The sequence below is a fragment of the Mobula birostris genome, chromosome 1 (genome assembly GCF_030028105.1).
Source record: "Mobula birostris isolate sMobBir1 chromosome 1, sMobBir1.hap1, whole genome shotgun sequence".
In the NCBI taxonomy this organism is placed as follows: Eukaryota; Metazoa; Chordata; class Chondrichthyes; order Myliobatiformes; family Myliobatidae; genus Mobula; species Mobula birostris.
The window spans coordinates 190577810-190593558 of NC_092370.1; the positions used below are offsets into that span (position 1 = coordinate 190577810).

General features: G+C 40.1%; 1 protein-coding gene across 4 annotated transcripts in view; it reads left to right on the top strand.

Annotated features, from left to right (window-relative positions):
- ralgapa1 (Ral GTPase activating protein catalytic subunit alpha 1) overlaps positions 1-15749 on the top strand; it is a 210429-nt gene that overhangs the window by 168707 nt on the left and 25973 nt on the right. The window lies entirely within an intron of this gene.

The following is a 15749-nucleotide window of genomic DNA, read 5'->3' on the forward strand; positions in this document are numbered from 1 at the left end:
GTTTTTGCTAACAGCGCTTGCGTGAGATTTTCGCTACAGAGAACAGTGCCGGCAATGATTGTGGAAAAGTATTTCTACTTTATATAGGCTGTGTATTTATCATGTCATTCCTGCTTTTACTATATGTTACTGTTATTTTAGGTTTTATGTGTTATTTGGCATGATTTGGTAGGTTATTTTTGGGTCTGCGAACACTCACAAAATTTTCCCATATAAATAAATGGCAATTGCTTCTTCGCTTTACGACATTCCGGCTTACGAACCGTTTCATAGGAACACTCTACCTTCAGATGGCGGGGAAAACCTGTATTGATAAAAGGTCATTTAGTGTATATTATTTCTGAGGGAAAAGAAACAAATTCTGTGAAATAAATTAACCTGTTAAATCACTCCCTATCATCAGCAAAGTATTAGAATCTGTGAAGCAGAATTTCCCATTAACCTCCTCGCTAATCCCTAATTTAGGCTTTACTAGGACTACACAGCTTGAGACTTGATTTTGGACAGACTGCCCTTGACGTCAAGACAATTTTTGGCTGTGTTTGACGACAATGAGAATAAAAGTGAAGTCAGTGGGCATCAAGGGGAAAATTATCCAATAGTTCAATTCAGAACGTCATTTCAAGTTAAATTTGAAGCACTTTTCCTAATGTTCAGTGGAGTGGAATAACCTTCTCAAGTACCTACCATTAATTTCATGCAGGTCACCACTGAACAGAAACTCCAGTGGACCAGCCTCAAAAACCATAAGCAGGGAAAAGACTGTGTATCCTCTGGAGAGTAATTTAAAACTAGACATATCAAAGCCTTTCCATCGTGTGATACACAAATCAGAAATATGATGGAATGCTCTCCTGTGTCCAAGTGGGTATGCTTCAATAGCTTGACATTATCCAGGGCGAATCTGCCCATGCAGTGGTTGCCATATACAAAGTGCACTGCAGTTACTTATCAACAATCTTGAGATTTCTCTCACAAAAGAAGGACCTCAATGTTCTTTTGTCGTTGTTGAATCTGAATCCTGGAACTCCATCATTAACAGAATTGTGACCATACTCTCACCAGTGGCTGCAGTGATTCACCAACGCCTCTTGATGGAGGTGAAGGATGAGTAATAAATGCTGGTTTGCCATTAACACTCAGGTTTGAAAAATGAATTTTAAAGTATTGTATGTACTGAAGGAATTCACTTATCCTGCACTGCTCGTTTCTACCTCCTACTCCAGATCCACAAACCTGACTCTCCGGGTAGGACCATTGTGAACACCCCTTTGTTCAGTCCCTTCACACCTACATCCAACCTGATCCCCTCATTTTCACCATAAATGTCCAGACTCTATATGCTTCTTTCTCAATAAAAGAACCAACCAGTTCTCCACCGCCAGCCTGCTCCATCTGGCAGAACTGGTCGTCACCTTCAACAATTTTTCATTTGGCTCCTCTCACTTTCTCCAGACTGGAGGGGAAGCCATGGGCATCCACATGGGCCTTAGCCAATGAAGAGACAAGCATAGATAAGTTAAATAGTCCATATTCCATGCCTTTCCCGGTACTGCTGTCCAAGTCTTCCTTCACTACGTTGACACCCTAATGCTGTGCAATACACCAATGCTGAGCTTGTCAATTTCATCAACTTTACTTCCAACTTCCGCCCTGTCCTTAAATTTACTTGGTCTACTTCTGATACCTCCCTCCCCTTTCTCAGTCTCTGTGTCTCCATCTCTGGGACAAACTGTTGAACAACATCTGTTATAAACCTACCAATTTCATTGTTTTCTGACTATACCTCTTTCCACCCTGTCTCCTGTAAAAATACTTTTCCCTTTTCTCAGTTCCTTCATCTCCACCTCATCTGTTCCCAGGGTGTGGCTTTTCTTTCCAGGACATCAGAGGTGTCTTCCCCCTCCTTCCACCATTGATGCTGCCCTCACCTGCATGTCCTCCATTTCCAGAACATTCACACTCACCCTACCTTCCCGCTGTCATAACAGTGATAGAGTTCCTCTTGGCCTTACCTACCATCCAATGAGCTTTCTCATCCAACACATCATTCTCCACAAGTTCTGCCATCTCCAAAGGGATCCTACCATAAACGTATCTTTACCAACCAACCCCCCTGCCCCAGCTTTCGCAGGGATCGCTCCCTCTGTGATTACCTTGTCCATTCTCCCCTCTCCACTAATCTTCTTTCCAGCACTTGTACCTGCAAGCGGCTGAAGTGGGCAGGCGTAGCATTCATCACCATTCAGGGCCCCAAGCAGTCCTTCCAGGTGAGGCAACATTTCACCTGCAAATTTGCTAGGGCCACATATGTGTCCAGTGCTCCCAATGTGATCTCCTCTACAATGGAGAGACGCGTCATAAATTGGGGATTGCTTCGTTGAGTACCTCTGCGCCATCCGCCAAAAGTGGAACTTCGCAGTAGCCAAACATCATAATTCCAATTCCCATTCAAATATGTCAGCCCATGGCCTAAAGAGACCACCCTCAGGGTGGAGGAGCAACACCTTACATTCTGTCTGGGTGGTCTCCAAACTCATGGCATAAATATTACTACCTCCTTCCGGTTGAAAGAAAATTCCTTCCCCCTACCCTTGTCTTCTGTTCTCTACTCTGGCCCCTCGCTGCTTCTCACCCGCCTTCTTAGTCCCCTACTCCTTCCCTTTCTCCTATGGCCCATTCTTCTCTTCTAACAAATTGCTTCTTCTCCAACCCTTCACCTTTCCTACCCACCTAACTAGAAAGTATCACATTCTAGTCATCCCTTTCCCGCACCTTTTCATTCTGTTGTCTTTCTCCTTCTTTTCCAGTCCTGAAGTGTCTTGGCCTGAAACATCAACTATTCATTTATTTCCATAGATGCTGCCTGACCTGCTGTGTTCCTTCAGCATTTTGTGTCTGTGTTGTTGTGAAGGAATCAAATACTGTTCACGGAATCACTCAGTTTAGCATTAGACCAGTGAAAGGTTCAATAAACATTTCTCTTTTCATCAGCTTTGATTCTCCCTTCACCAGCCCCCATCATTCTCCAGTTTTGAAAAGAAATGATAACTGGTTCAGCTACCATTTTCTTCCTTTACATTTCTATCTTTGCTTTTAACGTGCAGGCTATTAAATTTTAATAATTTTCAGTTGCCAAGCCACATTTGTTACCATCCATCTGTTCGTACTAATTGTGAAAAGGCAATATTGTCAAACATGTTCCCAGACAAGCAGCTCAGTGCACAGCAGGTATGTGAAGTGGAATTTTCACATGGAAACCATGGCCTCTGATTTCGTAAAGTATCAACGATGAATGGTCTGGCATATGGTTTAATGTGATAGGAAGCTTGGGTCATTGCCCTACTTGGCTTTAACTCATCTTAATTTATACAATGAAACCTTGCAGCTTAGCATTTTTTCACTGAACTCAAGTAAAATGACAGCAATGATCTATTTAGCTGCTGTTGAGTTGTTTTGTATGGATAGCTTCTCAAACAGTCCAGCACCTTGAGAAGATCTAGTGACCCACCTTTCCTGTTTGATCAATGGTAGCATTGGGATCCAGTTTCCATAGTAATTTGATAAATTAAAGTACATTTTCGTCAAATAATACTAATTAGAACATTGTGATTTTTTTGTATTGCAGAATCTTTGTATATTTAAAAAGCTTTATTTAAGAGCAAGGTTGAGCAATAATATTGTTTTCAATTTTGGGTTATGACTTGATGCATTGGAAACCTTTTGTTTAATTGTTTATTTTCAGAGTTGCTTTCTAGCAATTTGGACGTATTTAATTCATTTTGTTGTAGTTTCTGATGTACTTTTTTTTTCCTTTGGATACTAATACTTTGAATATTAGCAAAATATTTGTTGATGCTAAGAATTTTCTGGAAGTTGTCATTTTTATATTTCCAAGACTGAAAAGGGTTGCTCAATTGTTATGAACTGTTTGCTAACAAGTGCACATGTTTTTAGTAAAAGGGTATCTGGAACATCCCCAAAGCAACTTCAGAAGTGTGGACAAATTGATTTCTTTTCTTCCCAAAAATAAAAGTTCATATTGAGGATTTGAGAAAGGAATGTAGCTAGCTTTCAGTTTTTCTATCTAACTTGGAGAAGGCACTATTGTTTCCTTTGTACTGACATCCTTGATTTCTTTTTAAATGGGACAATACATTGTGCCAAGTGAAACAGCTATGAAAAATCCTGATAGAAACAGCCAATCTAAATACAGTTAAATTGCTTTGTAGTGCTTTGAATGCTAAAACAGCATTGTGGGTTATCCTTTTTGTGTATGTGGTATAAAGACCAAGGACTTCAAATGCAAGATCTCTATGTGTAATTCAGTGCTGAAATTGACATTCATTTCAGCATAATGTTCCATACTGACGTGTTGCAACTCCCTGCAGTTGTCAGCGTGTTCAGCAGATGTTACCTTTGCAGCCAACTTTGCAAGGTATTGTAAACGCTTATCGGTGCATTGAATATTGTTACTAAATGAATGCTACAGTGATGGGAGGAAGTAGGGTGGCGATCCTCAGAGGTCAGAGTGACCTAGATGGGCTAGTGGAAAAATCGTGCCCATCTGGGACATCATCTTTGAGTAGGGACACTCTTTAGAAGCACTCTTGGAAGGTGGTTGCCATAGAGTGAAATCTCTGAATGCTTCCCCTGTAAAGAAGCCTGCAGTGCAGGAACAACCAATGTGTGTTCCTCTATACTAAATGAAAAGTAGGTACAGTCTCTTAAACAGAATAACATTGAAAAATGGAAAACAGAACATTGAAATGTAGCAGAGATCAACATCCTATAACAATCCTGAGACTATGAAAGAGAGAGAGATCATAACGATAAATTTTATGAACAAAGCAAATGAGAACCTGTATTTGAGGGCGGAACATCAGAGCTCTCAGTGAAGACAATCAATGCAGCTTGAATGTTACACATTTTATATAGCAGAGTTTCAGGGGGAGAAAAGTTAGCTGGTTGTTGTAAGTAATTATTTTTCAAACAAGTGAAGTTGCTGCAGATGAATTTTGCATTTTTTTTTTACTCTGATGTTATCTGGAAGGGAAAGCAATAATGGGGATAAGGAAATCTATACAAAGGCAATTGTGCTAGTTCCAATTCCCTGTCCTCTCCAACATGCAGCATTTTTTTTCTCCAAGTACTTTTTCAGTTCACCATTTGAGGTTAATGATTGAAACTGCTCCCTCTGGCAGTACTTTCCAGATTTCAGTTACTTGTCGCATTAATGCAACAATTTTGGTTGTTTGCCAGTCACCTTTAATTTATTTCTTCTAATTCTTGATCTGTCTGCCAGAGGGAATAGATTTTCTGTCTACTTCACAAGGTATCTTAAACGCTTATAAACTCTTGGTGGTTTTAAATACCTTCATACTTTCCAGGATAAGAGTATTAAGCATATTGGTTTTGATCCCCATGATTGCTATGCTGAAATTCTTTCATAGTGCTACCTATTATGTTGGTTTCTGTGTGGACTGCTTTAACTAGATCCTCGTCTTCTCAAATTTGTGACTGCAGTATGGCTGTCAACAGATTTAACTTTCAATGAAAGGAATTGTTTTTTTTTTAAAAAACTGCAGTTAGACTTGATAACTTTGATAGCTCTAGAACTAGGCAGCCCAGCTTTATAATGTACTTCCACTGAATGACAGGTGTCTGAGCTTGCAGGTGGGCAGGCCAAAAGCAAAAATCGCAAAAGCTGCCAGCCAAAGAAAGGCGAGAGATTTATATTTCATGGAGTCACAGACAATCTTTTGAAGTGTGTCTGTAATCTGCCCAAGGATAGGTTGCCACTTTGAGCACTGTTGCCAAAGTTACAGTCTGTAGATTAAGGCCGGAATGGTCTTCTGGCTAATGCATGACATTGCACAAGATTGGCTCTATCTTGCTCTGGAAGGATTGGTTGGAATTGAAGAGCCAACAGCCTTGCATGGTGCCTTTCAAACTCCTGAGATGAAACCCAGAAGTCGGTGGAGGAAGTGACAAATCACAGGAATCCAGTGGAGGCTGGAAAAGCTGTCTTCATGCTGGCCAGGTTAAGGTTATGGCACTCTTGTAAGGGCCTGTGTTGAGGGAGGTCCAGTAAGGTATGGGGCTTGACAGGGTGAATGAAGAGATGATTTTCTTTGGTTGGGATTATAGTATCAAGGCAAGGGCTTGGCCCTGAATAGCATACCAAGTTCTCATAGCTGAATAGCCAGCTCCTGATCATGAACTAGATTATAATGTTAGCAGCGATTCATCCTATTTGTTAGTGTCATATTTTTGGTTTGGAATCTTTGTGTGATCCACTTACTCTACTTTCTAAAAAGCACAGTTTTCACTTTTATTTTTGTCCTTGAATTTTTACCATAAACAGTATCATTTGGCATTTTGTCAGCTTTATAACATATAGTACATCTGGAAGTCTGCTTTCTGTTTCATTATTCAGTTAGCATAACACTATGACAGTGCCAGTGACATGGGTACGATTCTGCCACTGACTGTAAGGAGTTCGTACTTCTCCCTGTGTCCCCGTGGGTTGACTCCAGGTGCTCAGGTTTCCTCCCACATCCAAATATCTCCAGATTAATAGATTTATTAATCACATGGATGTAATTCAGCAGCTCGGGTTCCTTGGGCTGGAAGAGTCTGTTACTATGCTGAATCGCTAAATAAAATAAAAATAAGTAAATAATTTCTCCATTAGTTAGGTGACAATGATCGAATATTGAAAGACCTAGATAGGGTGAACGTGGAGAGGATATTTCCAAAAGTCAGGGAGTCCAGGAGGAGAGGGCACAGTCTCAGTACAGAAGGATGTCTCTTTAGAACAGAGATGAGGAGGAATTTCTTTAGGCAGACGGTGGTATTGGGTATATTTAAAGCGGAGGTTAATAGATTCTTGATTTGTAAGGGCGTCAAAAGTTACAGGGAAAAGACTGGAGAATGGGGTTGAGGGGAAAAGTAAATGAGCTATGATTGAATGGCGGAGTGGACTCAATGGGCCAATTGGTCAAGTTCTGTTCCTATGTTTCATGGTCTATTGGGGTCAAATAGTGCCATACCAACCACCCCGCCCCCGCGCAAAATAGTGCTGCTTTTACCTACTGCAGGCTGACTTTTAATTTATCCTGTATTGATTATCTCCTGAGGTGAGAAGCCAGTAAACAGCATGTATGTGTAAATAAGCAGGCAGCAAAGTATTGTCATTGCTGACTACTTTAGAAGCATGAGCATGGTTTGGTTTATTCATTGCCATCCCCGATTCTGTTCAGAGGCTGCTCAGTTCAGTCTTCTAATGTTTGTCTTCTGACATATATTGTTAAGTTGTATTTAGCATTTTAAACAAAAAGAGTGTAAACTTTAATTTGACCTAGGTGAATTGCGAACTTGTCTTTATTTTTATATGGTTGGAAGGATTTTGTGTTAGAGTCAGTTTAAAGATTCAAAAGTTGTTATTCGTCTTTTGCACTTTTATTTATTTTTATATCTTGTAGCAAAACAATGGATTTCATGGCATACATTATGTTAGTGATAATAAACCTGATTCTGTTTCTAAATCTATTTGCCTTTGTACTTTACAGCCTATCTTGCAAGTGGTCAAAGTATTTCAAATTTTAGTTACTGAAAAATAAGATATACAGTATGTTATACTGAAATGTTTGCTTCAGAATCAGAAGGAAGGCATCAAGAATGAGTTGTGAATATCTACCTCTTTTTCTCTACATTTTATATATCATGTAAAATTTACTTGAGCAGTGCTGTATGCAAGCATTTGAATTAAGAACCGGAGTAGGCCACTTAGATCCTGTAAATTCTCCATCGTTTAATGGCTGTTCTCATTGTGACCTCAGTCCACATTCCTGACTACCCCGGAACTTCTTGCAACATTATCCTTTAAATTTAGTGGACAGAAAATTACTATAGATTTTTGTTATGTTCTTGTGCCATATGTCTCTACCAAATGAGGTGTAAGGTGCTCCTTCCCTCTGCTAGCCAACAGGTCACCTTTGGGCAAGGTGGAGCAGGTCATATGAAGCCATGAGAGCAGGTGGTGGTGGATGGTCATATGAGCAGCTGGTGCCTATCAGAACTCTTGGTTACCCGACCACTGACACCAGGCTGGCAATCTCTGAAGAGCATTGGTCATGGCTGGGGTCGCCGTGGTGTCTTGTAAAGACACTGCCTAGAAGAAGGCAAAGCACTCGTGTAGAAAAATTTGCCAAGAACAGTCATGGTCATGGAAAGACCATGATCACCTGTGTCATACGACATGGCTCATGACGAATGAATGAACTTATGCAAAAAAAAAAATCAGATAGTGTGATAGCTGACAGCTCACTACTTAGAGTTGCTGCATCACTTGAAAACATGCATTTTCATTATTAGTTGATCTCTAGTGATGTGGATTGTGTGAACTTTGAAGTATGAATATGCTATTTTGTTGCTTAAACGGTTTTGTTTAATTTGTCCTGATTGTTAAATAGCTCGGTAGCATTTCCTGTAGCAAAACAACTGTGTACTTATATTTTTAAAAATCTATCTACCTCAATCTTAAAAAATTCAAATACTCTCTTTTCACCATCTTTTGATGAGAATTCCATAATTTCATGATTTTTTGAGAAAACGTCATCACGTGTCTGGCTTAAATGGTCAAACCTCTATCTTTAAACAATGACCCCTAGTTCTCTATTCTCCCACAAGAGAAAACATGTTCTGCACATCCACTATATCAAGTCTCCTTGGAAGGTGATGCAGTTTACTAAGGCAACTGCCATATTTGAAAGAAATCATACACAGTACTCCTTTAAGCTGACTTCACTATTAACTGTCTGTGACTGCAGTGCTTTAGCATCTGTCATATATTTCTGGTCATCAGGCAACTCACAAATTATGTTAAAGTAGTGCCGGGTGTTCTGCCTAATTCTTAATTAACCCACATTATAACCAGACTGTGTTGTATTTTAACTATCTTGGTTAGTATAGTTACCTTTTTTTGCTAAATCACAGATTTCATTCTATCAAATATGGTAAATACTGAGATTCAACAATTTATGTGTTCTGTGATGGTGCTGAAGTTATACTTTGACTACTGTGATGAGTTATATTAAAGAATTAATGTTCAGTAGCATCCATAACCTCACGTTCTGCATTATCTACCCATGAACTGCATACTCAGTAATAAAAGGAAATGAATCTTCATACAGTGTAGCCCAGCTTGGTCTTGCATAATTCTAAATGCTTCAGATAGAAGAACTGGCAATAGTAATTAAAGACTGTATTTCACTGCTTGCAACTTAATTTGTTTAGAAAGAGTTTGCCTGTAGATGTCAAACAAAACCACAATTTGTAATTATATTTGAAACAGCCATTTATTTTAATATTTGTGCCATTTAAATAACAGTTAGCACCTATATTACAAATATATAAGTATTTTAAATGTGTATATTTTACCATTTGGAGATTCAATATTATTTCTTTTGACATCTTTCTCAGAGAATTCTGGTATAGTAGTATGAACATCTTTGCATATCTACAGTATAAATTATTCCAACAATGTTTAACTTGCTGTTTTTAACACCTATAATTTCAGAAGGGGTAGAGTTGAAGGGACATCACTTTTAAAACATAAGACCATAAGACATAGGAGCAGAATGAGGCCATTCAGCCTGTCAATTCTTCTCTCCCTGGCTGATTTATTATCCCTCTTGACCCCATTCTCCTGCCTTCTCCTCGTAACCTTTCTCCTGCTGGCTAAACAAGAACCTATCAACCTCCAATTTAAATATACTTAATGATTTGGCCTCCACAGCAGCCTGTGGCAGCTTCATTAACTTTTGGCGAAAGAAATTCCTCCTCATCTCTGTTCTAAATGGATGTCCCTCCATTCTGAGGCTGTACCCTCTATTCTGTTACTCACCCACTATAAGAAATAACCTCCCTACATCCATTCTATCTAGGTGTTTCAATATTCGACAGGTTTCAGTGAGATCCTCTCTAGTTCTTCTAAACTAGAGTGAATACTGGCCCAGAGCCATCACATGCTCCTCATACATTTACCCTTTCATTCCCGGAATCTTTTGCGTGAGCCTCCTCTGGACCTTCCCCAATGCCAGCATATCTTTTATTGGCCCAAAACTGTTCTAAGTGCATTCTGACCAATGCCTTATAAAGCCTCAGCATTACATCCTTGCTCTTATATACTTTTATTGACTCCACTTCAATTTAGAAAAATGAATCTTTTCAAAGATAACAGCATTTGTGAATGGGTTCTCTTTATTTAGATAGAACGCATCACTTATTTTTCAGCATTATTGCTATATAATTTATTCCTAGATTAAAATAATTTGTTCTGGAATTTTATTTAGCATTTGATGGCTTCAGCTGCCTGCAATTTATGTTCCCTTTCATTGATGTTTTAGCCAAATAGCAATTTGCAGAAAGGCTCTGTTCATGTTTACTATTTAATTAAATTTTGTAACTTTGAGCACTTCGTCATTGAAGAGTTTTCACATAGGAATATAGATTATTCTTAGTCATAGAACACTACAGTACAGAAATAGAGTCTTCAGCCTCATGCTGCTCCTTTAACCAGTCTGGCCTCATCAACCTGTACCCCTACCATAACCCTCCATACAACTCCCATTCACGTACCTATGCAAATTCCTCCTGAATGTTGAAATTGAACCCACATTCACCACTTGTGCTGGCAGCTCATTCCACTCTGTCACCACCCTCTGAGTGTAGAAGTTCCCCTTAAACAGTTCACCCTTCACCCATGACCTCTAGTTGTAGTCTCACCCACGCTCAGTGGAAAAAGCTCACTTGCATTTACCTTTCTATACCCCTCATAATTTTGTATGTGTGTATTAAACCTCCCCTCAATCTTCTGTGTACTAGGGAATATAGTCTGAACCTATTCAGCCTTTTCCTATAACATGGATCCTCAAGTGCGAGCAACATCCTTGTAAATTTTCTCTGCACTCTTTCAATCTTATTTACATCTTTCCTGTAGAAGGGTGACCAAACCTGGACACAATACTCCAAATTACTCCTCACAAACGTCTTATATAATTTCAACATAACCTCCCAACTCCTGAACTCAATACATTGATCTATGAATGTATCCTTTATGATCTATCTACCTGTGACACCATTTTCAGGAAATTATGGATCTACATTCCCAGATCCCTCTGTTCTACACAGTCGTCATTGCCTTCGTGCTCATCATGTAAGACCTACCCTAGTTAGTCCTCCCAAAGTGCAACATCTCACATTTGTCTGCATTAACTTGCATTTGCTATATTGCAGTTCATTTATCCAGCTGGTCCAGATCCCACTACAAGCTTTGATGGTCTTCACTGTCCACTATACCCCCAGTCTTGGTGTCATCTGCAAATTTGCTAATTGAATTTATCATATTATCATTGGGATTGTTGATATAGATGACAGATAACAATGGACCCAGTGATCCCTGTGGCACACAATTAAAGTCACAGGCATCCAATCAGAGGCAACTAACTGTTACCACTGCAACCCATACAAAATGCTGGGGGATGTCAGCAGGTCAGGCAGCATTTTTGGAACTGAATAAATAGTCAATGTTTCCAGCCAAGACCCATCTTCAGGATTGGAAAGAAAGGAGGAAGATGCCAGAATAAAAAGGTGGGGAGCTGGGTAAGGAGGATCAGCTAGAAGTTGATAGGTGAAGGCAGGTTGGTTGGAAAGGTAAAGGTCTGGAGAAGAAGGAATTTGGTAGGTGAGGAGAGTGGACCATGGGAGAAAGGGAAGGAGAGGCTCCAGGGGGAGGTATTAGGCAGGTGAGGAGAAGATATTAGCGGCCAGAGTGGGGAATGCAAGAAGAGGAGAGGGGGAGGGATTTTTTTTTACCAGAAGGAGAATTGGATGTTCATGCTATCAGGTTGCAGGCTACTTAGATGGAATATGATATGTTGCTCCTCATACCCTGACAGTGGTCTTAATGGTCCAACGTGTCAAAATGGAAATTACAATGTTTGGTCACCAGGAAATTCAGCTTCTGGCAACCAGTCTGGAAGCGCTCAACAAATCAGTCTGCTAATTTACACTGGGTCTCATCGATGTAGAAGAGGCCAAATCAGGAACACCAGATACAATAGACGACCCCATCAGATTTGTAGGTGAAATGTTGCCTCACCTGGAAGGATTGTTTGGGGCCCTGTATGGAGGTAAATGGGCAAGTGTAGTGTATCTGTCATTTGCGTGGATATGTGCCAGAAGGGAAATTAGTGGGGAGGACAAATGAACAAGGCAATCACGGAAGAATCAATCCCTATGAAAAGCAGAGAGTGGGAGGAGGGAGGTAAAACGTGTTTGTTTGTAGGATGCCGTTGAAGACGGTGGAAGTTGCAGAGTATGATGTGTTGGATGCGGAGACTTAGGGTGGTCGGTAAGAACAAGAACTCTATCCTTGTTTGAGGCATTCCTTTCCAGGACATAAAATGTCCTCCTTCAAAGAATGGAGTTTCCTTTTCTCCACCATTGATGCTGCCCTCACTTGAATCTTCTCCACTTCCCAGACTTCTGCCCTCACCCCATCTTCCCACCACCTTCACAGAGATATTCCTCTTGTCCTCACCTACCTCCCCACGAGCTTCCACATCAAACGCATCATTCTCCACAACTTTCTTTTTCTTCATTAGGATTCTTCCACTAAACGTAGCTCCTCCCTCACTTTCTGCAGGGATCACTCCCTCCATGATTCCCTTGTCCATTCGTCCCTGCCAACTATTTTCCCTCCTGACACATATCCCTGCAAGTTACAGATATGCTACACTTGCCCATTTACCACCTCCTCCTTTACCTTCATGGCTCCAAACAGTCCTTCCAAGTGAGGCAACACTTCAACTGCAAATCCATTGGTATCATCTATTGTATTTGGAGCTCCTGGTGCAGCCACTGCGTTGGTGAAACCCGACGTAAATTGAGGGACGGCTTTGTAGAGCACCTCTTGTCCATCCTACAAAAGTGTAATTTCTCAGTGGCTAAACATTTTAATTACTATTCCCATTCCCATTCTAACATGTCAGTTCATCAAATCCTCTTTTGCCATGATGAGGCCACTCTCAGAGTGGAAAAGCAACACCTAATATTTTAGGTAGCCTCCAACCTGATGGCATGAATATCCATTTCTCCTATCTAAAAGAAAAATTATCTCCTGCTTCTCTCCTCCTATTCCTCACTCTGGCTTTTTGCCTCTTCTCTTCACCTGCATATCACCTCCTCCTAGTGGCCCTCCAACTTCTCTTTCTCCCAAGGTCCACCCTCCTCTCCTATTAGATTTCTTCTTCTCCAACCCTTTACCTTTCCCATCCACCTGGCTTCACCTATCATCTTCTCACTGGTCCTCATTCCCCTCCCCTCACCTTTTTATTCTGTAGTCTTTTCCCCTTGCTTTCCAGTCCTGAAGAAAAGTCTTGGCCTGAAACATTGACTGTCTATCCATTTCCATGGATGTTCCCTTACCTGCTGAGTTCCTTCAGCATTTTGTGTGTCTTGCTCTGCATTTCCAGCATCGACAGAATCTTGCTCATTTATCATCTACTACCACTCTCTGGCTTCTCCTGCGAAGCCAGTATCTTCCAATTTACTATCTGATCCTGAATGCCAGTGACTAAACATTTTTGACCAACCTTCCATGTGGGACCTTGTGAAAGTCCATGTAGACAACATCCACTGCCTTGTCTTCATCAACCTTTCCAGTGATTTCCTCAAAACTCTAAAAGCTTGGTTAGACATGACCTACTATGCAAAAAGCCATGTTGATTATCCCTGATCAATCCTCTATCCAAATACTTATATACCCTGTCCCTTATAATACTTTCCAATAACTTTCCTATTACTGATGTCAGGTTCACTGGCCTTTAATTCCCTAGTTTATTCTTTGAGCCTTTCTTAAACAACGGAGCAATGTTAGCTACCCTCCGGCACCTTATCTGTGGCCGAGGGTGTTTTGAACATCTCTGCTAGTGTCCCTGCAATTTCTGCACTAGCCTTCTATGGTGTCCAAGGGAACACTTTGTTAGGGCCTGGAATTTATCCATCCTAATTTGCCTCAAGGCAGCAAACCTGTAATCTGTATAGGGTCCATGACCTCACTGCTCCTTTGCCTTACTTCTATAGACTCTGTCTCTCCTGAGTAAATACATATGCAAAAAGTGCATTTTCAGCTCCACACAGTTTACCACTCTGATCTTCCAGAAGACCAATTTTATCCCTTGCTATTCTTTTGCTGTTACTATACCTGTAGAAGCCCCAAGGATTCTCCTTCACCTTGACTGTTAGAGCAACCTTGTGCCACCTTTTAGCCCTCCTGATTTCTTTCTGAAACATTCTCTTGCATTTCTTGTACTACTCAAGTACTTAATTTGTTCCTACCTGCTAGGCACCTCCTTTTTCTTAACAAGGGCCTCAATATCTCTCAAACACCAAGGTTCCCTGAACCTATTATCCTTGCCTTTTATTCTGACAGGAACATGCAAACTCTGTACTCTTCAAAATTTAACTTTTGAAGGCCTCCCACTTACCAAGTACAGCTTTGCCAGAAAACAACCGAGCCCAATCCAGATTTGCCAGATCCTTTATGATACCATCAGAATTGGCCTTTCTCCAATTGAGAAACTCTTCCGGGGACCAGACCTATCTTTTTGCATATTTACTTTGAAACTAATGGCATTATGATCACTGGATGCAAAAAGTTCTCCATCACAAATTTCTATCACCTACCCTGTCTCATTTCCTAAGAGGAGATCTAGTATCACACTCCATAGTTTGGACTTCTATGTACTGATTAAGTAAACTTTCCTAAACACATTTGACAACTCTTTCCCATCAAGCCCTTTTGTAGTATTGGAGTCCTAGTCATATGTGGAAGGTTAAAGTCACCTGCTATCACATCGCTGTGTTTCTTGTAACAGCTTATGATCTCTCCACAAATTTGCTCCTCTAAATCCTGCAGACTGTTAATGTGGCCATATCTTTCTTATTCCTCAGTTCTACCCATAGAACCTCACTAGACATCAGTCCTGTCTGAGTACTCACAGTAAATAGGCAAGACTTGGTTGGATATAGTCTTGATACAGGCAAATGGGATTATGGAAAGTAGCAAGAAGGTCAGCATGGGCATAGTGGGCTAAATGACATGTTTGCTCTATAGCTCTCTCTCAGTAGTTTCATGAAACATATCTACTGTTGCTTGTTGTAATTTCATTTAAACTCATTCTTTAATTGATTCCAGTGTAAACAGTAGCTGAAGCATGTTCTCTACTGTAATCCTGGTTTGGACAGATGTGATATATCATCATTTTCTGTATTCGTGATTGATACAAGTTTTTGCCAGATATTTATTAGCTTTTTAAGCTGACAGATGTTTAAAGAAATGATAGAGCAATATGCTGTTTATGATCCTAGAAAATCTGTTCTCATCAGGTGGGTTGCTTTGGGGGTTGTATTGAATTGGTATATTTTTGTCACCTGCTCCAACATGCATTGAAAAGGTTTTGTTTGTGTGTTGCCCAGTCAGATCATTCCATATATAAATACATGAAGGTAATGAAAAGGAAAACAGAAAGCCGAATAGTGTTATTTTTATTAATCAGAGTAAAGTAAAATTTCTTTTGATAGTAATTTTCTTCATAGAGCTGCTTGTAGCCTTTTTTTAGAATTTTATTATCAAGTAATATTTAATCTTAACTGTAGACTCATTAGTTATTTAACTGTGA